Source organism: Astatotilapia calliptera, chromosome 16 (genome assembly GCF_964374335.1).
Source record: "Astatotilapia calliptera chromosome 16, fAstCal68.1, whole genome shotgun sequence".
Taxonomy (NCBI): domain Eukaryota; kingdom Metazoa; phylum Chordata; class Actinopteri; order Cichliformes; family Cichlidae; genus Astatotilapia; species Astatotilapia calliptera.
The window spans coordinates 132,957-154,874 of NC_137437.1; the positions used below are offsets into that span (position 1 = coordinate 132,957).

The 21,918-nt window shown below is 43.9% G+C and overlaps 3 long non-coding RNA genes across 4 annotated transcripts; 2 read left to right on the forward strand and 1 right to left on the reverse strand.

Moving 5' to 3' along the window:
• Window positions 1-1,497: 1,497 nt before the first annotated feature.
• On the forward strand, window positions 1,498-3,097 carry LOC145421074 (uncharacterized). Its single transcript, XR_013902361.1, has 2 exons — window positions 1,498-2,539; window positions 2,768-3,097. It is a non-coding gene; the product is annotated as an uncharacterized LOC145421074 (long non-coding RNA).
• Window positions 3,098-7,780: 4,683 nt separating this feature from the next.
• On the forward strand, window positions 7,781-9,748 carry LOC145421057 (uncharacterized). Its single transcript, XR_013902328.1, has 2 exons — window positions 7,781-8,354; window positions 9,151-9,748. It is a non-coding gene; the product is annotated as an uncharacterized LOC145421057 (long non-coding RNA).
• A 143-nt stretch (window positions 9,749-9,891) lies between these two features.
• Window positions 9,892-13,258, reverse strand: LOC145421056 (uncharacterized). Of its 2 annotated transcripts, none has more exons than XR_013902326.1 (4): window positions 11,451-13,258; window positions 10,887-11,065; window positions 10,584-10,665; window positions 9,892-10,057 (listed from the first exon to the last, which is right to left on the reverse strand). It is a non-coding gene; the product is annotated as an uncharacterized LOC145421056 (long non-coding RNA). The 2 variants fall into 2 exon arrangements; XR_013902327.1 differs by having other exon boundaries at window positions 10,887-11,027; window positions 11,451-13,253.
• Between the last annotated feature and the right edge of the window lie 8,660 nt (window positions 13,259-21,918).

Consider the following 21,918-nt stretch of genomic DNA (forward strand, 5'->3'; position numbering starts at 1 on the left):
GCGATAGAAGGTTATCAAAGTCATGACAAGGAGGTCTAGATGGAAACTGAGAGGATTTCTCCTTAACAAAACTCCGGATTTGTAAGTAGTGACAAAAGTGACTTTTTGGAAGGCCAAATTTCAATGAGAGCTGTTCAAAGGAGGCAAATGTATTCTGAATATACAGATCAGAAAAAGACCTGATACCCAAGGAGGCCCACAAATAAAAAGCACCATCAACTAACGAAGGCTGAAAAGAGGGATTTTTCAAAATGGGTGACTGAAGGGAAAAAAAGGTCAACTTAAAATAACGACGAAATTGATACCATATTTTCAAGGTAACTTTGACAATAGAGTTATTATAAGAACCTGCACTCGGAGGCTGCTTTTGGGCATAAATCAGGGCTGGTAAAGAGGATGAGGCACAAGAAGAAGTCTCCAAACTCAGCCAGGCCGGGGCATTATTCAGGCCTTCCCCCTGTAGCCAGTACCTGAGAATACGAATATTACATGCCCAATAATAGAACATAAGGTTTGGTAAAGCCATCCCCCCCATCTTTTTCGGTCTTTGAAGATATGTCTTGCGTATTCTAGGGTTGTTTTTGTTCCAAATGAACCCAGAGAGAATCTTGTCTAATTTAACAAAAAAGGAAATTGGGATAAATACAGGGACACACTGAAAAAGAAAAGAAAATCTTGGGAGGATATTCATTTTAATTGTATTTATGCGCCCTGCTACAGACAGATGGAGTAGAGACCATCTGTCCAAATCTTGCCTAACTTTCTCCACAAGTGGGTCGAAATTAAGCTTGCAAAGAGCATGGAATTGACTTGTAATTTTAACCCCTAAATATGTGAAGTTGTCCGATACAACTCGAAAAGGCAGTGCTGTGCACTGATATTTCTGTGCAGCAGCATTCAGGGGGAACAGTTCACTCTTAGCGAGATTCGACTTATAGCCAGAAATAAGGCTAAACTGTTCAAGTATTGAGAGCACCAAAGGAAATGAGGATGCTGGTTCTGAGATATAAAGAAGCAAATCATCTGCGTATAAGGAGGCCCATCCAGACCGGGGTCTGGATGGGCCTGGGCCCCCTTTCCCTGGCGGGTCGCGGAGTATGGGAGTGCCTACTGGGGTCAGCGGGGGAGCTGGCCCCAGGGAGGGGTCACCTGCCCCTCCCTTCCTTCCCTCCCCATCTCCAGCTGCCTCCCTCTTCCCGCTCCACCACAACCACCCACACATGCAGGGCCGTGGAGTAGGGGTATGTCACCAGGGTGCAGAGGAGGCTATCCCCCCCTCTGTCCCCTTCTGGCTGCCTCTGCCTCAATTTTATCCCACAACTTAGACATTCACATTACTCACACTCTCATTACACATACATATAGGATCTTGGGGGTGGGCACGATACACGGAGTCCAAATTACCATCAGGGTGTACACCTCACCCCTGGCGTCGTTGCCCTCCTCTCAATCTTAAATACACGTAGACATTGAGGGCTATCAGGAGGGGCTATGCGCTTACCTGCTGCTCTCTGGCAGGTAGCTCCATGCCCTCCTGGGTTTTAATTGCACCTTAGAACACACATGCATCAACATTACAATGAGCGGGTGGAGGGAGGTTTGGAGTCTTCTCTCACCCCCGTTCTCTGCGACCTGCTGGAGCGGGGGGGCTAGGAGGAGGAGTTGGCCGTCCGACTGCGGTCTGGAGTGTGGGGCCTCCCTGCTGCTGCGGAGTCGGGGCGGTCTGCCTCTCCCCACCGCAGGGAAAAGGGTAACACCACCTGGGTCTGGGTGCAGTTCCCCCCTCCAGGGGCAAGGGTACCTAGACCCGGTTCGTAGAGTACGCTTGGGGAGTGTGATCGTGTGTACAGCGTCTCTTTATGTCCGTCTCCACGTTGGTTGAGTGTGGAGTAAGTGCATATGAGAGCATGAGGGTGGGAATGGATGTTTGTGTCTGTGTGTGCCTGTATGTCTGTGTCTATATGTCAGGTTGGGTATCAGACGCCACCTCTCTGGGGACATCTCAGGCCCTCCAAGGTTTGGAGGCCTATCTCCACCCACCACCACTTCCCCTGCCAGTGGCGGACTCCCTCAGGTGTCGGTGTGTTGGTGGTTCTTTGTGTCTGGGGGTGGGCGTCCGGGTACACACTGGCTCACTCCTTGGTGGCCGCTTGTCGGGGCCTGGAGCCTGGGGCTCGCTCGGGCCACTTCGGAGGCGGGGTGCCCCCGGCCTCTCGGCCTGGGGCTCGGTCACTCAGGCACAGCTGGCTGCCGGCGGAGCTCACGGGCGCGTCACTGCAACTCCCCCTGGCTTCTGCTCCGCGGCTGCTGAGTGAGCCCTCATCTGGGACTCTCCTCAGCTCTTACTGGGACAGTGGCGCGGCTGCCCCTCTGTTGGTCTTCCTTGGTCTCTTGTGTTCTGGGGGCCTCTGGATGTCTGGAGTTTGATCTCCTCCATACCTGCTTCATACCCTGGAGGACGGGGCTGTGGCTCCCCACACTCCCTAGCAGATCGTTACATGGAGAAACCTTTGGAATACAAGCATGCTGATCCACACAGGTATGCACACAGGTGTACACACGGGTATTCACAGATGCAGATTACAGCTTTCTTGGCTGCTGCCTCAAAGCACATTGTGCGCTGTCTATCTTGTGTGCTGCACAATATCGTTTATTATTCAGTATCTACTGATATCTACTGCTAGCTAGTTTATTGTGATGGTGCTGTTTTTTTTATTATGTTGCTTTTTGCTGTTTGCTTTCTCTTCTGTTTTTTTTCTCCATACAGGTGATCCAGGTGTTTTGTTTGTGTGTTTTTTTTCCTCCCCCCCCCTTCTCACCGTCTCTTCTCCCCTCTGGTTTTCTTTCTCTCCCTCTCTTTCTTTCATTCTTTCTCCCTGTCCTATCCCCCAGTCATGTCTGTCCCATTTGTGGCAACTGAAGATAAAATGGATTCATAATTATAATAAAGGTCAATCAAATGGACCAATATGGCAAGGCCATGATGATCCACTTGGTAAAATAAATCCGCTTGGCATCTTTCTTGGCCTTAAGACAACAATTCTGATGGCTAAAGATCCAAACGGGACACAAAAAAAAAAAGAAAAAAAAAAGGAGACCCTTTGTTCTATACCATTTCTAGTAACCCCGGTGATACCTGGGTTTGATCTCAGCGATATGGCCAGGGGCTCAATTGCAATTGCAAAGAGCAACGGCGACATGGGACAGCCCTGCCTAGTGCCCCTAAACAGAGGAAAAAAGTCAGAACATGTGCCATTTGTTTTGACAGCGGCAAGCGGGGAAATATAAAGAAATTTCAACCAGGAGATGATTATTTTACCAAAGCCGAATTTATCCAGAACATAAAAAAGGTATCCCCACTCGACCCTGTCAAAAGCCTTCTCAGCATCTAAACTGATCCCAAACTCAGGGTTGTTGGAGTCTGAGGGATTGTAAAGAACATTAAACAAACGTCTAAGGTTAGAGAAGGCATATCTCCCTTTAATAAAGCCAGTTTGATCCGGGTTAATTACAGATGGCAAGACTGCTTCCACATGCATCGCTAAAAGTTTAGCAAGTATTTTATAGTCCACATTTAACAAAGAAATGGGACGGTATGAGCCACATTGTAATGGATCCTTATCCTTTTTTAAGATCAAGGATATAGATGCCTGCAGTAGAGAGGGTGGGAGGGATCCAACTTCCAGTGAATGCTTATACATATTTATCATGAGCGGAGCCAGTTTAGGCATAAATTTACGATAGAACTCAACAGGAAACCGGGACACTTAGAACACTGCAATTTGCTGATAGCTTGCAGGATCTCGTCTACAGTTACTGGTCCCTCCAGCTGAAGGCTGTGTGTCTGATCAATTGATGGGAGCTTAAGATGATTGAAAAAGGAGTCCAAAGCCTCAGTGCTAATTGCACACTCAGACGCATAGAGAGATGAATAAAAGTCTCGAAATTGGTCATTAATTATTTTAGGATCCGTAGAAACACCGCTTGATGTCTGAATCCGAGGAATGGAATGTGCAGCTGCTGCACTACGAAGCTGATGGGAGAGCAGTTTACTGGCCTTATCCCCATACTCATACTGGGAGTACTGACACTTCAACAACATCTCTTCAGCCCGAGCAGAGGACAGGTGATCAAACTCATTCTGCAAAGACAGCCTGTCATTATAGACCTCTGGTGTCGGGCAGACAGCATACACTCATCTAATTGCGATATGCGTATTATGAGCTCGGACAACTTTGCTTTCCTTTGATTCGCCTCAAAACCAGCATAAGATATAATATGTCCCCTGATAAAAGCCTTAAACGTTTCCCACAAAATGGAGGGTGATATTCCGGGTGTAATGTTTGTCTCTATAAATAAGTCTATCTTGGAATTCACAAATGTGATGAACTTATCATCTGACAGCAAGCGTGTATTCAAACGCCATGGAGCTGGCGGAGAACTTTAGCCCACTGCCAAATCTAGAGTCAACGGAGCATGATCTGAAATGACAATAACACTATGAGAGCAAGAGCGAATCTGTGAAGTAAGTCGACTGTCCAGTAGAAAGTAATCAATACGAGTGTATGTATGATGAACAGGGGAGAAAAAGGTGTACTCTCTACGTGTGGGGTTGAGAAAACGCCCGGCATCAATAACAGAGAATTCTTTAAGGAACGTATTAATAATTTTGGAAGAGTTGGATTGCCTACCAGGCTTATTTGAGGATCTATCCAGCAGCCCGAGCCAACAATTAAAATCGCCACCAAAAACCAAATAGTGGGAAGACAAGTCAGGAATTTTAATGAAAAAAGTGCTAAAAAAAATTTGGATCGTCCCAATTGGGAGCATAGACACTGACAAAAATGAATTTAGTGTTCAAAATACTACCACTCACAATAATGAATCTACCATTCTGGTCCGCTATAACATTAGAAGAAACAAATGGCACTGATTTGTGTATTAAAATAGCAGCACCACGAACTTTGGATTTAAATGTAGAGTGATAGAGTTGGCCCACCCACCCCTTATGAAGTCTAAAATGATCTGAAATTTTTAGGTGTGTTTCTTGTAAAAACACAACCTGGGCGCCCAAAAATTGCAAATAATGGAGGACCTTGCTCCTTTTAATCAATCAATCTTTATTTATAAAGCACTTTTCATACAAAAAAAATGTAGCACAAAGTGCTTTACATAGTTAAAAGCAGCCCACCCCACCCTCCAATTCACTCCCCACACTCTCATTAACATAATTGATGTGAATACACACATATTCCCCCCCCCCACACACACGCGCACACTTAAAGAGTAAAAATTGGGCTGGGTTCACATGAGCCAAGTGAGGAAAGACTATAACAGGGAGCCGTCTGCACCGGGAGCCGGTCACAGACCGCAGCCTCCAGGCTGGGCACACAGCAGGAGGGAGGCAAAGGAGCCCCCCAGCCAGGCTGAGAGGACCCCCAGAGACCCAGCAGCCACGGTCGATCACATCCCCGGTGCAGAGAGCCCCCTCCGAGGAAACACTGGAGATAAGACACAATAGGCTATATACAGGGTAAAATGATAAAATAAATAAGAAAGGGATACAATATAAATATAAATATAAATAGAGTAAGAAGATTAAAAAAAATGAATAAGAATAAAATCAAAATAAATAAGCATAAAATAAATAAACGTTAGGTGAAAGCTAAATTAAAAAGGTGGGTCTTGAGCCTGTTCTTAAAAACATGTACGTTCTCTGCGGCCCTGAGCTCCTCCGGCAGGCTGTTCCACAGACGAGGACCATACCACTGAAAAGCTGCCTCTCCGTGAGTATGTGTCCTGACTTTAGGGACAATCAAAAGGCCAGTACCAGAGGACCTCAGGGTCCGCGAGGGTTCATATGGTAAAAGCAGATCTGAGAGATAAGAAGGCCCAAGACCATTAAGACATTTAAAAACCAGTAAAAGAACTTTAAAATCGATCCTGAAACACACGGGGAGCCAATGCAGCGATTCTAAAACCGGTGTAATGTGGGCCCGCCCTCTGGTCTTCGTCAGCACATGAGCTGCCGAGTTTTGTAAATGTTGTAAAGTTGAAATATTCTTCTTAGGAAGACTAGAGAGCAGGGCATTACAGTAATCAATGCGACTGGTAATAAAAGCATGCATCAGCATCTCCGTGTTGGCCCGAGAGAGAATAGGGCGGACTCTGGCTATATTTTTTAGATGATAAAATCCAATTTTGGTTACATGTTTAATATGTGGGATAAAACCAAGCTCAGAGTCAAAAATAACACCCAGGTTTGTCACTTGTAGCGAAGGATATAGTGAAAATGCCTGTAATTTAGACAAGAGTTTATCTCTCTGAGCCTCGGGACCGACGATTAAAACTTCAGTTTTGTCCCGGTTAAGCTGTAAAAAGTTTTCTGCCATCCAAGATCGTATATCTAAAATACAGTTAAAAAGGGCATCCATTGGTCTGGTGTCATCAGGAGACACGGAGATGTACAGCTGAGTGTCATCAGCGTAACTGTGGACGTTCACTCCATGCCTCCTGATGACACCGCCGAGAGGGAGCATATACAAATTAAAAAGTACAGGGCCTAAAACCGGCCCTTGAGGCACACCACATGTCATTCTATGGATCTTAGAGGAGCATGTATCCATACTCACCATAAAAGTTCTGTCAGAGAGATAGGAAGTGAACCAGTTGTGTACAGCACCAGAGAGGCCCACCATGTGTTTCAGTCTGTTTAAAAGAATAGCGTGGTCTACTGTATCAAAGGCTGCGCTTAGATCCAGTAGCACCAGGACTGAGAGCTTTTGGGCGTCCCAGTTACATCTAAGATCATTTAAAACCTTTAGGAGAGCCGTCTCTGTGCTGTGGTTCACCCTAAATCCAGACTGGAATATCTCCAGGATCTGTCTATCATTCAAAAAGTCATTAATCTGAGTAAAAACAAGTTTTTCTAAGATTTTACTTAAAAATGGTAAGTTGGATACAGGTCTGTAGTTATTAAAATCATTACAATCCAAATTGCTCTTCTTCAGAAGGGGCCTCACCACCGCCGTTTTAAAGGCAGCAGGGAAGACACCCAACTGAAGAGAGCAATTCATCATGTTTAAAAGCTCAGCCTCAAAAAATCCATAAAGTGTTTTAAAGAGTGAAGAGGGGATTGGATCTAAAAGACATGTGGTGGGTCTCACTGTGGAGAAAACTTTCTTAAGGTTCTCAGCATTAACCAGGACAAAGCTGTAATAGGTTGATTCAGACCTTTACAATTCCAGCTACAGAACTTAAACGAGTGACCTGCTTGTTGATTATTAGTATTTAATTGCGATACCATGTTAGAACATAGGTTGAAAAAAACCAAAGCTGACCAATGAAAAACACAGAAAAAACAAAGTCAGTGAACAGAACAGTACAACATAAAAAACAAAGAACACCCAAACTTCCCCCTAAATGCTGAAGCATCTTCCCTAACAAGATGCGCGCACCCCCCACCAAACACACCCTGAGTATGGAACTCCAAAGTGTTCAAAATTAAATAAATAAATAGGTCAAGATGAAATAAATAACTATGTGAATAAATAAGACACAGATATGTAATGTGAGAATGATATTGTGAAATCATGGAACACATTTTGAAAACAATGCTCATTATTGTGAAATATATTGCATTCTGCTATATAAATTTACTTATTATTGTGAAATATTATTTCATGGTCATTATTTTTCACAATAACAGAGATTATTCCTGAGGCATTTTATTTATTTCCAGCCGTTTTTAGTCCAAAATGACCTTTTTTCAAAGTCAGTCTTTATTTCAAAATCCCGTTTTTCCCGATGGTCTATTTATTTCATAATGCGACTTTTCAGCAGAATGACTTTGTCTGTCAATCAATGTAAGTGGGCTGGACCTTTGCACCTATTGGCTTATCGTTTACCATCGACTAGTTTTCCTGGATACCGGCTCCGCGGACGGCTGCTACAGCTAGCAACAGCGTGCTAGGTCAAAAGTCACGGAGGATGGCGGACTGGTGTGAACTTCAGCCAGTTCTGCTCATTTAAGCAAATCAGAGAGGGATCATTTACCTGTAGATACTGTTTTGAGTCGTTTAGATGATGTTTCTGAAATGTCTGGATGATAATTGCTCTTCAAAATCTTAGCATCGATGACAGCATTGTCGAAGGTTTAAGAGCAATTCAGCACCGTGTTCGTTTGGAATACGCCGAGGAAGAACAGTCTTCAAATGTTGGCCGTCCACGTCTAGAAATCCCGGTGCAGCACTCAGGACTTTAGTGCTGTCCGGGATAACCGTCGGGGTAATTGCCGATACATTTTCTGTGTCTCCGAGCACAATTAGGAGGAAAATGACGGAGGATGGTCTAAGGTAAGTTTATGCTGTAATTGAGCACCTGTGTGATTCTGTACACAGCATTGTTTAGGTGTTGACCTTAATTATGACGTTTGACAATGAATTATTATCGCTTACTTTTTTTTGTTACTGTCTAAACTAAGTGGGGCAGCTACGGCTAAAGCTATCGGCGCCATCTCGGCGTTGAGACACGTTTAGCAGTGTTAGCTGTTAGTTTGTTAACTCAGAGACTGGGGTCAGTGGAGCCTGTAGGAACCTTTTACACAGAGAGTAGACCCACCAGCTTTCCACAGTCTACTTACTTATCACATCTTGTTAGACAGCAGGGTCATTAGTGCCTTAAATAGTACATAGTTGAATGTTTCATTGCTGTTTGCAGTTGATTGTTCTCTGATAATGCATAACAAGGTTGATGTTAAATAGCGAGTTTATTGAAATGGTTTTGTCTATTTCAGCAGCATTATAGATATCATACTTTCTCTGGTGTCTTCGGTAAAGCTAAAACAAGAATACATTTACATCCTTGGTTCTTTCAGCATTAATTGGAAAACTTTGAGATTTGCTGTGTGTCTCCCAAGCCATTCTTTTTTATCCCACCTGTCAGGTATAGATGGCAATACTTTAAACAAAGTTAAATTTGTTATACCTGAAGAGAACCAATCCTGACCTAGAATGGGTGAATGAATAATTAGTTGGTAGCCAATGCCTAAGCAACTCACATAGGCCCTGGCAGACTCAATAAGTCCATCTAGGAACAGCTGCAGGAAACACCTCTTCAGTTTAGATTTAAAACATGTGCATGCTCTTTCAGGTTGATGAGGATTATGGTGTGGACTGGACAGGACAACATAATCGCTGCCCATCAAATGAGATCACCATTCCTGAGATTCAGCTCCCAGATGCACTGAATGAACAAGACCCTGCTGTGCTACCAATACTTCAAAATCACTTGTAGAAAGACATTATTACATTTAATCCGTTTCTATGTCAGGAGGATTTTTTTTTTTTTAAATTTCTACAGCTTTGTAGCTAATACTGACTCAAAACAGCATAACCAATTTCATTTTCAACAAAACAGTGAGTGGCTATAAAACAGGATTTGTTTTATACAGCTGTCACTTTAATGATATTCATTTCTTGGTTGGATATACAGTACATGTCAACTCTGAGCAGATTTAATACAATGAACACAGTAGAGTAGTGTAACATCTTAATTCAAATAATTTTTTCTAGAAATTTTTTTTGTATCAGTAGCGAGTATAAACAAAACATTGTGTAATTTATAATGTACAGTGAACAACTGATTTTGATATCTGAACTCTTCATCAGTTTATATTAAAAAAGCCATAAATGCACACCTGTAGTGTGTATTTTTCACTGTCAAGTGTATTAAAAAGAACTAGAACTCACTAGATTGTCCGTTTCTTTGAACACCGAGTACAGTAATGTGATGCAAGAAAGAAGAAATGGTCTAATTTTACCATGTGGTTATGGAATCAATCGTAAACCAGACCAAAACCTGAGTCAGTAGAGTTGAGACACACCTGAATGTCCATTAGAAATGACTCATAGGTACAGTAGTGTGCAGGAAGGCGTAGTACTTCAAAACCGGTGGAAGACTTTGGAAGATTGCTGTTGACCACTTCCACAGTCATTTCTCGGCAAGACTTCCCATCCTGTCCAAAACTTGATGAGGGCTTTTTGTTGTGCACAAGATGCTGCAACAGAAGATTGTTTTAAACTATAATGACATCCTATATTCATTATTTTGAATCTTTTATAGAGAAATACCATAAAAGATGACCACTTACATACAGGGCACCAGACATTTTTGCCCCACTCAAATTGCTGTTGTAGCTTTTATAGATATTTTTATGTTAACAAAGCTAAAAGTAGTCTACATACAATTCTAGTGCAACTGATAATGCCACCACTTATGTATTGCATGGAGCAAATAACAAAACAAAATTATACTATAGTGTAGAACTGGGCGATAGAACGATAACGATATGTATTGCGAAATAACTTTTTCTCAATAGAAAAATTAAACTATTGTGATAGACCTCACCGCTCTTGTCCTTTTATAAAAAAAATATATATATATCGTGATATGAAAAAATCTCATATCGCCCAGCTCTACTATAGTGTACTTTGTTAATGACCCAAGATCACTGGACTGTATGTAATTTACCAAAGTATAATCAGAGAAAACCAATGGCAAAATACCTATCGCAGCAGACTTACCATTTTCAATGAAGGACCGAAGGTAACCTGCCACTCTGCATTTATCCTCGAGAGCATTCCTCTTCTTCCTCATCTTCATCTTCTGTGGCAGGCCACAGTCATTTTATAGCTTTACTTATCTTGTAGTCTTAAGAGCATCAGCAACATTAGGTGTATTTTTATTAAATGTAACCCAGCTGTTCAACTAACCCACGCATACAAAACAGTATATTGGTGTTTTGTGTCAACAATTAATGTTCATCCTTCATAAATTAACCAAATAGCTTTACTATTCAGATGTTAAAAGATGTGACCTGACCTTACCTCACAACAGGGAGCAGTCTCTGATTCCCTTGGTAAGAAAGGAGGAATGATGTCTGATCTTTCTGTCAGAAGCGGCCATACCATGGTTTCCTTAAGCCCTTTCCTCAGCTGCTTGACTTGACGACTTGTTTGTGTTATGACCTACAACGGTGAGACCAAACCAAAACTGAAGTTGGAGTCTGTAAAGTGACACACACTTTAAATGTTAAATATTTAAAGAACATCCACTGTACTAGTAAAAGCATTTTCAAATTATACCCACTTACAAAATCACTACGTTGAACTAAAATTGCTTTCTTTTCTTTCACATAGATTACTTGTCTTCCATATTAGCACAGAAGATAAGCCACTTTAAAACAGTCATGAATAACTATTACCTACAACAATGTAAATAGTAATACAGACATTAACCCAGAAGACAATTATTTTCTCTTACCTAATTTATAGAATTCTTTGCTATGATAAAAAACAGTATTAAAAAAAATCTGTGACTAAACTGTTTAAAAAGCTCATATTTGGCAGACAGACAGACTAACCAAGCAATAATAACATATCGTTACTTACCCTGAACAGCGTTTCGTGGAGTGGAGCTAGCTGTGATAGCGTTAGCATTTGCTAACGTTAACCCTGTGCGGTTGTGATGAGAACTTGGACCAGGGACCACTTCATCTCCAGTACACTGCTGCAATACTCAGACTGAGGTGAAGACGTTCAATCTAAGCGGTTAGCAAGTTCTTTGAGTAACTCAGAAACGGACTTGTTTCCTGCAGCCATGCCCTTCACAAGAATTGATACACCTGTAACGTTATTCGCGCCCAGTGTTTGGCATTTGTCGGTGCCTTAAGTTTATTTTGAGCTGCATACTGCCGCCAGCTGCATAGGAGACGCATTGCACCATTAAACCTAAATCGACAATTCATGTGCTATTACTTATGTCTGAGTAAAGGAGCAACCAATCACACAACTGGCTCCGCCCTGTCTCTCTTGATTGACAGACAAAGTCATTCTGCTGAAAAGTCGCATTATGAAATAAATAGACCATCGGGAAAAACGGGATTTTGAAATAAAGACTGACTTTGAAAAAAGGTCATTTTGGACTAAAAACGGCTGGAAATAAATAAAATGCCTCAGGAATAATCTCTGTTATTGTGAAAAATAATGACCATGAAATAATATTTCACAATAATAAGTAAATTTATATAGCAGAATGTAATATATTTCACAATAATGAGCATTGTTTTCAAAATGTGTTCCATGATTTCACAATATCATTCTCACATTACATATCTGTGTCTTATTTATTCACATAGTTATTTATTTCATCTTGACCTATTTATTTATTTAATTTTGAACACTTTGGAGTTCCATACCTGAGCACTTTCTCCCAACCATTCGAAGTCCCAGTTGAGTTCAAGCTCCTTGCAATACAAGGCAGAGACAAATCAAGGATTGTATGAAAATTTATTAGAACAAGACACATCCTATAAATCAAGCTCACCTCAAATAAACATAAGTATGTTACTTAAAAAAAAAATACAATAAGATACAATAAAAAATAAAAAACAGTGAAGAAAGAGAAAAAAAATAGAATAGAATATTTCACAGAAATTAACCAAGATGGACATATCAGCCCAATGGGCTAAGACATTTATGTGCCCTGAGAGGCAGGGCCCCCCAGGATCTTATTGGCAAAGTCCGTGGCAGACGCAGGATCAGTAAACTTACGTACAACTCCATCTGGAAGTGTCACCCTCAGTTCCGCAGGATAGAACAGGCCGAACTTGATCTCAGGACAAGAGTGCAGAAGGCGCTTGACCCCAGTAAACTGAACGTTTTTTAGCCACTGCAGGTGTGAAGTCTGGAAAGATGGAGATCCTTCTGCCCTGGTAAAGTAGAGGAGAGTTTGCCCCTGCAAGACGTAGCAGCTGTTCCTTGACATGGAAGTAGTGGACTCTAATGAGGAGTGGGCGAGGAGGCGCTCCCTCTCTGGGCTTTGGTCCAAGGGACCTGTGAACCCGATCTAATAGAGGTGCTTCATTCAGCTTCAGAAGATCTTGCAGGAGATGGGAAATAAACTCCCTAGGGTTAGAAGTCTCCAAACCCTCGGGGATGCCAATAAGACGAATATTATTGCGCCTTGATCTTCCTTCTAGATCCTCACATTTAGCTTGCAGTTGTCTGACCTCCTCCGTTAGGACACTTACAGCACATTGAAGAGAAGTCAGGTCGTCACTGCAGGTTGTAGCTGAAAGCTCCAAATCTTTAATGGTGGTCCCTTGAGCATTAACTCAGTGTATGGGTAACCGTATCAATCTTGCATTCAAGCTTGTCGCAGATGTCCCGTTTCAGAACCTCCAATGCTCTGGTAAATGTGACTTCGCCGAGCGGTGCGCCCGCACCCTGCTCGTAGCTGCTGCTGCTCTCCGTGATAGCCGCGTCACGTTGAGATTCGCGACCCAGCTCCGGGCTCTGTGAACCACCCGCACCGGCCTGACCCCGTTTTCGACGTTGCTCCCTCTTATCTGCCATTGTGCAGAAAAAGAATAAAGGTTAAATGGTGGGACTTTTAGTGAGAGAACTTGATTGTCCGGACGGAGCCGCTAAGGTTACCACAGCCAACCAGGAAAGAAACTCCTGCGGCCTTTCCCAGAAGTTGTCAAAAGTAGCTTTCCCGACCTCAGAGAGTGAAAAAGTGAAAATAAATAAACAAGCGGGTGCCCAGCGGCAAAAAGGGTTATTTAGAGCCCACAGGGCTGATATAGAAAGTGCGGATGCATTTTAAAACAATATTTTTGTCACTGCGTTGCGGAGCCCCGGGAAACACGTCTTCACACCATAGTGTAGACGCCAAATTTTGTTGTTTTCGTTCAACTTCCGGTGTTTTCATTCAAATTATATTCTTGTCATTTTAATTCTGTTGTTCTCATTCAAGTTCTGTTCTCTTTTTTTCTAATACTGCATTTTCAATCAAATTTTTTGTTTTCATTCAAATTCCGTTCTTGTCATTCTAATTCTGTTGTTCTTGTTCAAATTATGTTCTTTTCATTCTAATTCAGATCTTTTCATTCTAATTCTGTTCTTTTCATTCTAATTCTGTTCTTTTCATTCTAATTCCATTCTTTTCATTCTAATTCTGTTTTTTTTCTTTCAAATTCTGTTGTTTTCCTTCTAATTCTGTTGTTTTCATTCAAATTTTGTTGTTTTCTTTCAACTTCCGGTGTTTTCATTCAAATTCCATTTTTGTCATTCTAATTCTGTTTTTTCATTCAAATGTTGTTCTTTTCATTCTAATTATGTTCTTTTCATTCTAATTCAGTTCATGTCATTCTAATTCAGTTCTTTTCATTCTGATTCTGTTGTTTTCATTCTATCCATCCATCCGCTTTATCCGAGGCCGGGTCGCGGGGGCAGCAGCCTAAGCAGAGAGGCCCAGACCTCCCTCTCCCCAGCCACCTCCTCCAGCTTATCCAAGGCGTTCCCAGGCCAGCCGAGAGATATAATCTCTCCAGCGTGTCCTGGGTCTGCCCCGGGGCCTCCTCCCGGTGGGACATGCCCGGAACACCTCACCCAGGAGGCATCTTTGTCAGATGCCCGAACCACCTCAGCTGGCTCCTTTCGATGTGGAGCTGCAGCGGCTCTACTCTGAGCCCCTCCCGGATGGCCGAACTTCTCACCCTATCTCTAAGGGAGAGGCCAGCCACCTTTCGGAGGAACCTCATTTCTGCTGCTTGTATCCGCGATCTCCTTCTTTCGGTCACTAACCACAGCTCGTGGCCATAGGTGAGGGTAGGGACATAGATCGACCGGTAAATTGAGAGCTTCGCTTTTACACTCAGCTCCCTCTTCACCACGACGGACCGGTGCAGCGTCTGCATTACTGCAGCTGCAGCCCCAATCCGTCTCTCGATCTCCGGCTCCCTTCTCCCATCACTCGTGAACAAGACCCCGAGATACTTGAACTCCTCCACTTGGGGCAGGAACTCATCCCTGACCCGGAGTGGGCACTCCACCCTTTTCCGGCTGAGAACCATGGCCTCAGATTTGGAGGTGCTGATCCTCATTCCCGCTGCTTCACACTCGGCTGCGAACCGTTCCAGTGCGAGCTGGAGACCCGATGAAGCCAACAGAACCACATCATCTGCAAAAAGCAGAGATGAGATTCTGAGGCCGCCAAAGTGAAAGCCCACTCTGCCACTTGGCTGCGCCTAGAAATCCTGTCCATAAAAATTATGAACAGAACCGGTGACAAAGGGCAGCCCTGGCGGAGCCCATCACCCACCAGGAACAAGTCCGACTTATTGCCGGCAATGCGAACCAAGCTCTTGAAACAGTTGTCCGTTGCAAGAGATTCTGGCAAACCGTCAGGTGTCTCAAGAGGGGAAAGCGGTGCTCTACCTGCACTGTGTATAGTGCTGGCGGAGCACTGCTGACGTCGACTGAGAAAATTGTCAGGCAGTGGAAGGAATACTTCGAGGACCTCGTTAATCCCACTGACATATCTTCCGAGGAGGAGGAAGAGTCTGGGGATGAGGGGAATGACCCGCCAATTTCCGGGGGCAAGGTCACTGAGGCAGTTAAACAACTCCTTGGTGGCAGATCCCCTGGTGTTGATGAGGTCCGCCCCGAGTTCCTGAAGGCTTTGGACGTTGTAGGGCTGTCCTGGTTGACACGCCTCTACAATGTTGCGTGGAGATCAGGGGCAGTACCCCTGGACTGGCAGACTGGGGTGGTGGTCCCCATCTTTAAGAAGGGAGACCGGAGGGTGTGTTCCAACTACAGGGGGATCACACTCCTCAGCCTCCCTGGGAAAGTCTATGCCAGGGTGCTGGAAAGGAGAGTTCGTCCGCTAGTCGAACCTTGGATACAGGAGGAACAATGCGGTTTTCGTCCTGGTCGCGGAACACTGGACCAGCTCTTTATCCTCTCCAGGATACTTGAGGGTGCATGGGAGTTTGCCCAACCAGTCTAGATGTGTTTTGTGGACTTGGAGAAGGCATTCGACCGTGTCCGAAAATCTTTTTCCATGGCCTCTCCGAACTCCTCCCACACCCGAGTTTTTGCTTCAGCCACTGCCCGAGCCGCATTCTGCTTGGCCTGTCGATACCTGTCGGCTGCCTCCGGAGTCCCACAGGCTAACCAAGCCCGATAGGACTCCTTCTTCAGCCTAGTGGCTCCCTTCACCTCTGGTGTCCACCATTTGGTTCGGGGATTACCACCACGGCAGGCACCAACCACCTTGCGGCCGCAGCTCAATGCAGCAGCTTCGGCAATGGAGACACTGAACATGGTCCATTCGGACTCAATGTCCCCAGTCTCCCTCGGAATGCTGTTGAAGCTCTGCCGGAGGTGTGCGTTGAAGATCTCGCGGACTGGGGCCTCTGCTAGACGTTCCCAGCACACCCTCAATACGCGTTTAGGTGCACCGGGTCTGTCCAGCATCCTCCCCAGCCATGTCTCCACTCTAATTCTGTTGTTTTCATTCAAATTCCATTCTTGTCATTCGAATTCTGTTGTTTTCATTCAAATTCCATTCTTGTCATTCGAATTCTGTTGTTTTCTTTCAAATTCTGTTGTTTTCCTTCTAATTCAGTTCTTTTCATTCCAATTCAGTTCTTTACATTCTAATTCTGTTGTTTTCATTCTAATTCCTGTGTTTTCATTCAAATTCCGTTCTTGTCATTCTAATGCTGTTGTTTTCGTTCAAAATCCGTGGTTTTCCTTCTAATCCAGTTATTTTCATTCAAATTCCGTTCTTGTCATTCTAATTCTGTTGTTTTCATTCAAATTGTGTGTTTTTCATTCTAATTCTCTTGTTTTCTTTCAAATTCTGTTGTTTTCCTTCTAATTCTGTTGTTTTCATTCAAATTTTGTTGTTTTCTTTCAACTTCCGGTGTTTTCATTCAAATTCCATTCTTGTCATTCTAATTCTGTTGTTCTCATTCAAATTCTGTTCTCTTCATTCTAATACTGTTTTTTCATTCAAATTTTGTTCTTTTCATTCTTCTTCTGTTCTTTTCCTTCTAATTAAGTTCTTTTTCCTTCTAATTCAGTTCTTTTCATTCTAATTCTTTTGATTTCATTCTGATTCTATTGTTTTCATTCAGATTCCTGTGTTTTCATTCAAATTCCGTTCTTGTCATTCTAATTCTGTTGGTTTTTGTTCAAAATCCGTTGTTTTCCTTCTAATCCAGTTCTTTTCATTTAAATTTTGTTCTTCTAATTCAAATTTTGTTGTTTTCATTCAAATGCCATTCTTGTCATTCTAATTCTGTGGTTTTTGCTCAAAATCTGTTGTTTTCCTTCTAATCCAGTTCTTTTCATTCAAATTCTGTTGTTCTCTTTCAACTTCTGTTGTTTTCATTCAAATTTTGTTGTTTTCTTTCAACTTCCGGTGTTTTCATTCAAATTCCATTCTTGTCATTCTAATTCTGTTTTCCTCATTCAAGTTCTTTTCTCTTTTTTCTAATACTGTATTTTCATTCAAATTTTTTTCTTTTCATTCTAATTCAGTTCATTTCATTCTAATTCAGTTCTTTTCATTCTAATTCTATTGTTTTCATTCTAATTCTATTGTTTTCATTCAAATTCCCTTCTTGTCATTCTAATTTTGTTGTTTTCGTTCAAAATCCGTTGTTTACCTTCTAATCCTGTTGTTTTCATTCAAATTTTGTTGTTTTCATTCAAATTCCATCCATCCATCCATCAAGCTTCATCCGCTTTATCCGAGGCTGGGTTGCAGGGGTAGCAGCCTAAGCAGAGAGGCCCAGACCTCCCTCTCCCCAGCCACCTCCTCCAGCTTATCCGGGGGAATACCAAGGCGTTCCCAGGCAAGCCGAGAGATATAATCTCTCCAGCGTGTCCTGGGTCTGCCCCGGGACCTCCTCCCGGTGGGACATGCCTGGAACACCTCACCCAGGAGGCGCCCAGGGGGCATCCTTGTCAGATGCCCGAACCACCTCAGCTGGCTCCTTTCGATGTGGAGCAGCAGCTGCTCTACTCTGAGCCCCTCCCGGATGGCCGAACTTCTCACCCTATCTCTAAGGGAGAGGCCAGCCACCCTTCGGAGGAACCTCATTTCTGCTGCTTGTATCCGCGATCTCGTTCTTTCGGTCACTACCCACAGCTCGTGGCCATAGGTGAGGGTAGGGACATAGATCGACCGGTAAATTGAGAGCTTCGCTTTTACACTCAGCTCCCTCTTCACCACAACGGACCGGTGCAGCGTCCGCATTACTGCAGCTGCAGCCCCAATCCGTCTCTCGATCTCCGGCTCCCTTCTCCCATCACTCGCGAACAAGACCCCGAGATACTTGAACTCCTCCACTTGGGGCAGGAACTCATCCCTGACCCGGAGTGGGCACTCCACCCTTTTCCGGCTGAGAACCATGGCCTCAGATTTGGAGGTGCTGATCCTCATTCCCGCTGCTTCACACTCGGCTGCGAACCGTTCCAGTGCGAGCTGGAGGCCCTCACCCGATGAAGCCAACAGAACCACATCATCCGCAAAAATCAGAGATGAGATTCTGAGGCCACCAAAGTGAAAGCCCACTCCGCCACTTGGCTGCGCCTAGAAATCCTGTCCATAAAAATTATGAACAGAACCGGAGACAAAGGGCAGCCCTGGCGGAGCCCATCACCCACCGGGAACGAGTCCGACTTATTGCCGGCAATGCGAACCAAGCTCTTACAACGGTTGTATAGGGATCGAATGGCCCGTAGCAATGGGCCAGACACCCCATACTCCCGCAACACCTCCCACAGGACACCCTGAGGGACACGGTCGAATGCCTTCTCCAAGTCCACAAAACACATGTAGACTGGTTGGGCAAACTCCCATGTACCCTCAAGTATCCTGGAGAGGATAAAGAGCTGGTCCAGTGTTCCGCGACCAGGACGAAAACCGCATTGTTCCTCCTGTATCCGAGGTTCGACTAGCGGACGAACTCTCCTTTCCAGCACCCTGGCATAGACTTTCCCAGGGAGGCTGAGGAGTGTGATCCCCCTGTAGTTGGAACACACCCTCCGGTCCCCCTTCTTAAAGATGGGGACCACCACCCCGGTCTGCCAGTCCACAGGTACTGCCCCTGATCTCCACGCAACATTGCAGAGGCGTGTCAACCAGGACAGCCCTACAACGTCCAGAGCCTTCAGGAACTCGGGGCGGACCTCATCAACACCAGGGGCTCTGCCACCAAGGAGTTGTTTAACTGCCTCAGTGACCTCGCCCCCGGAAATTGGCGGGTCATTCCCCTCATCCCCAGACTCTGCTTCCTCCTCGGAAGACGTGTCAGTGGGATTAAGGAGGTCCTCAAAGTATTCCTTCCACTGCCTGACAATTTTCTCAGTCGACGTCAGCAGTGCTCCGCCAGCACTATACACAGTGCAGGTAGAGCACCGCTTTCCCCTCCTGAGACGCCTGACGGTTTGCCAGAATCTCTTCGAGGCAGTCCGAAAGTCTTTTTCCATGGCCTCTCCGAACTCCTCCCACACCCGAGTTTTTGCTTCAGCCACTACCCGAGCCGCATTCCGCTTGGCCTGTCGATACCTGTCGGCTGCCTCCGGAGTCCCACAGGCTAACCAAGCCCGATAGGACTCCTTCTTCAGCCTGGTGTCTCCCTTCACCTCTGGTGTCCACCATTTGGTTCGGGGATTACCACCACGGCAGGCACCAACCACCTTGCGACCGCAGCTCAATGCAGCAGCTTCGGCAATGGAGACGCTGAACATGGTCCATTCGGACTCAATGTCCCCAGTCTCCCTCGGAATGCTGTTGAAGCTCTGCCGGAGGTGTGCGTTGAAGATCTCGCGGACTGGGGCCTCTGCTAGACGTTCCCAGCACACCCTCACATTCAAATTCCGTTCTATAAATATTAATAAAGATTTCTATCAGAGCAAAATATGTCTCTCCTAAGTATTTGCTCCTAACAACGTCCTAACCTAGCAGTCATATTTAGCCTTTAATTAATCCTGCATTTTTTTTTTTGTCAAAGACATTTGTCACCATTAAATTACCCGATAGCTTAAAACGGCAACATATGAACAGATTCACTGAGTAATCAGAAAAGTTTAGCATGAATCTAGACATTAGATTTAAGCTTGAAGTTTTAACCTTATCAAATATCACTTGGTAGAAGCTCCTTACCGTTTGAAGAAATCTCTTCTCAATCTGCTGTCCTCTTTTTCTTGCATCTTTTTTTTTCCCATCTGAGACTGACGTTATTCCATGTTAATTATTTTTTCTCCATGAAAAACACAGCAGCTCATCTGATCCCAGGCCGCCAGGCCCATGAGCTCCGGATCTCAGCAGAAAAGTGCCAATAAAAGTTTCAGACTGATCCAGGTATCAGTCTGACACAGGTATGTGACGTCACTGTTGGAACACTGTTACGCCTCTGCGTAACCATGGTTACAGGGGAAGCTTTGGAGCTCTGCTGCTCAGCAGCAAAAGATTTCAGGTTAAACTCTAAAACCAAATAAAATCAATATACTGTATATGTGTACGGTGTACCGTGTAAGCGTTCATTTTCTGTAAGAGGCTGTAAAACGGACAGTTAAAATGTGACCAATGGCAGCCATACTGAGGTGAGTTGTTGAGGATATGTCGAACTGTCGAGCTGTCGATAAGCACGGCTGTTTTTGTGCTGTTATTTACTGTTAGCCTGTTTTGGCTTGCGTTACTGAAGCTCTTTTCAACTGGATGTCACATTGTTGAACTCTGATGATTAATGAATAAACTCTCGATGTGACGATGGTAGAATGTAATTGTAACCCTGTGTTCATTTAGTCGTTTGATACCGTTTAATATCCAGTCCATCTGTTTGGTGTTTTGTTTTTAACATGCCCTGGAATAATTTAAAGTTTTACAATGCCGGTGATTTACGACTCTTTCGCGACAGTCAGCTGGGGAGTAAACTCTCAGAGGTAGCTCATGTGAGCCAGCAGTGACATCTGTACATGCAGTAGCCTTAAAATACTGATTATTTATTCTCCTGCTAGGTAAGAATTGGTGTTTTATACGTATATTGTTTCTTTATATATGTTATCGTTTGGTTATGTTATGATGTGCTAATCGTGAATAAGCTAGTAAGCTTGAAAATTAGCAGCCATGTTAAGCGGACTTTGGTGATCAAGTTCGTGTGTCACTGTTTGGAATATAAACCCATATGGCTTGCACTACTTTCAAGATGTAAGCTAAAGGGATGTGTTTTTAAAAAGGTGCAAGAAGGACCTAACTCAGTGAGTGATGTGTGTTCAGTGAACAGTAAGTTGTCATTTATGTTGTGCATTTGAACTAACTATATATAAAGCATATAAACAATCACAGCAATATGATGCAACAAACACAGCAGTGCTACTGATCCAAAATACTCAAAGCTTCATAGAACTGAAACAAACATTTTTTTTTAGCTCCATTCTGCTGCTGATACATACTTTAGGTTTCTGAACATTAAACTTGTTGCTGCCTTTCATAGTGTGTAGCTTGAAGGCCCTGAGTACTCTGAGTACTTTCTCCCACACTGGAAACACTGGGATGATAACATTATTTGAACATTACCTAATAAGACTGATTCAGCACAGACAGTTATGTTAAACTTTCCTAGCAGTCCTTCACAAACAGGGAACAGTCTGTCTGTTCTCTCCATCTGTCAGCTGCTGCTGGCTCTTCCTCCTCCTCTTCCTCACACACTGCTGAGTTTGACCTGGTGGATCATCAGGGGTGCAAAGCCTCACAGATGATGTGCAGCAGTGGGTCCCTCAGTCTGTCCTCACTCTGGACACTTGCAGTCGTCACACATGGAAATCAAATGTGTGATAAGCTGCAGGATTCAAACAAAAGTGTAACTTATAAACACATGTTCATACTTTTATTCCACAATCAGAGAGAAAGAAACAGAGAGAGAGTGCAGGACAGACAGACAGGTGACAGTCTCAGGTGTACACACTGCTACACAACAGCACCAGAGAAGCAGGATTTAGTGTTTGTGTTATTACGAGTGCTAAACAAGAAGAGTTCCCAGATGGTACAGTGGAC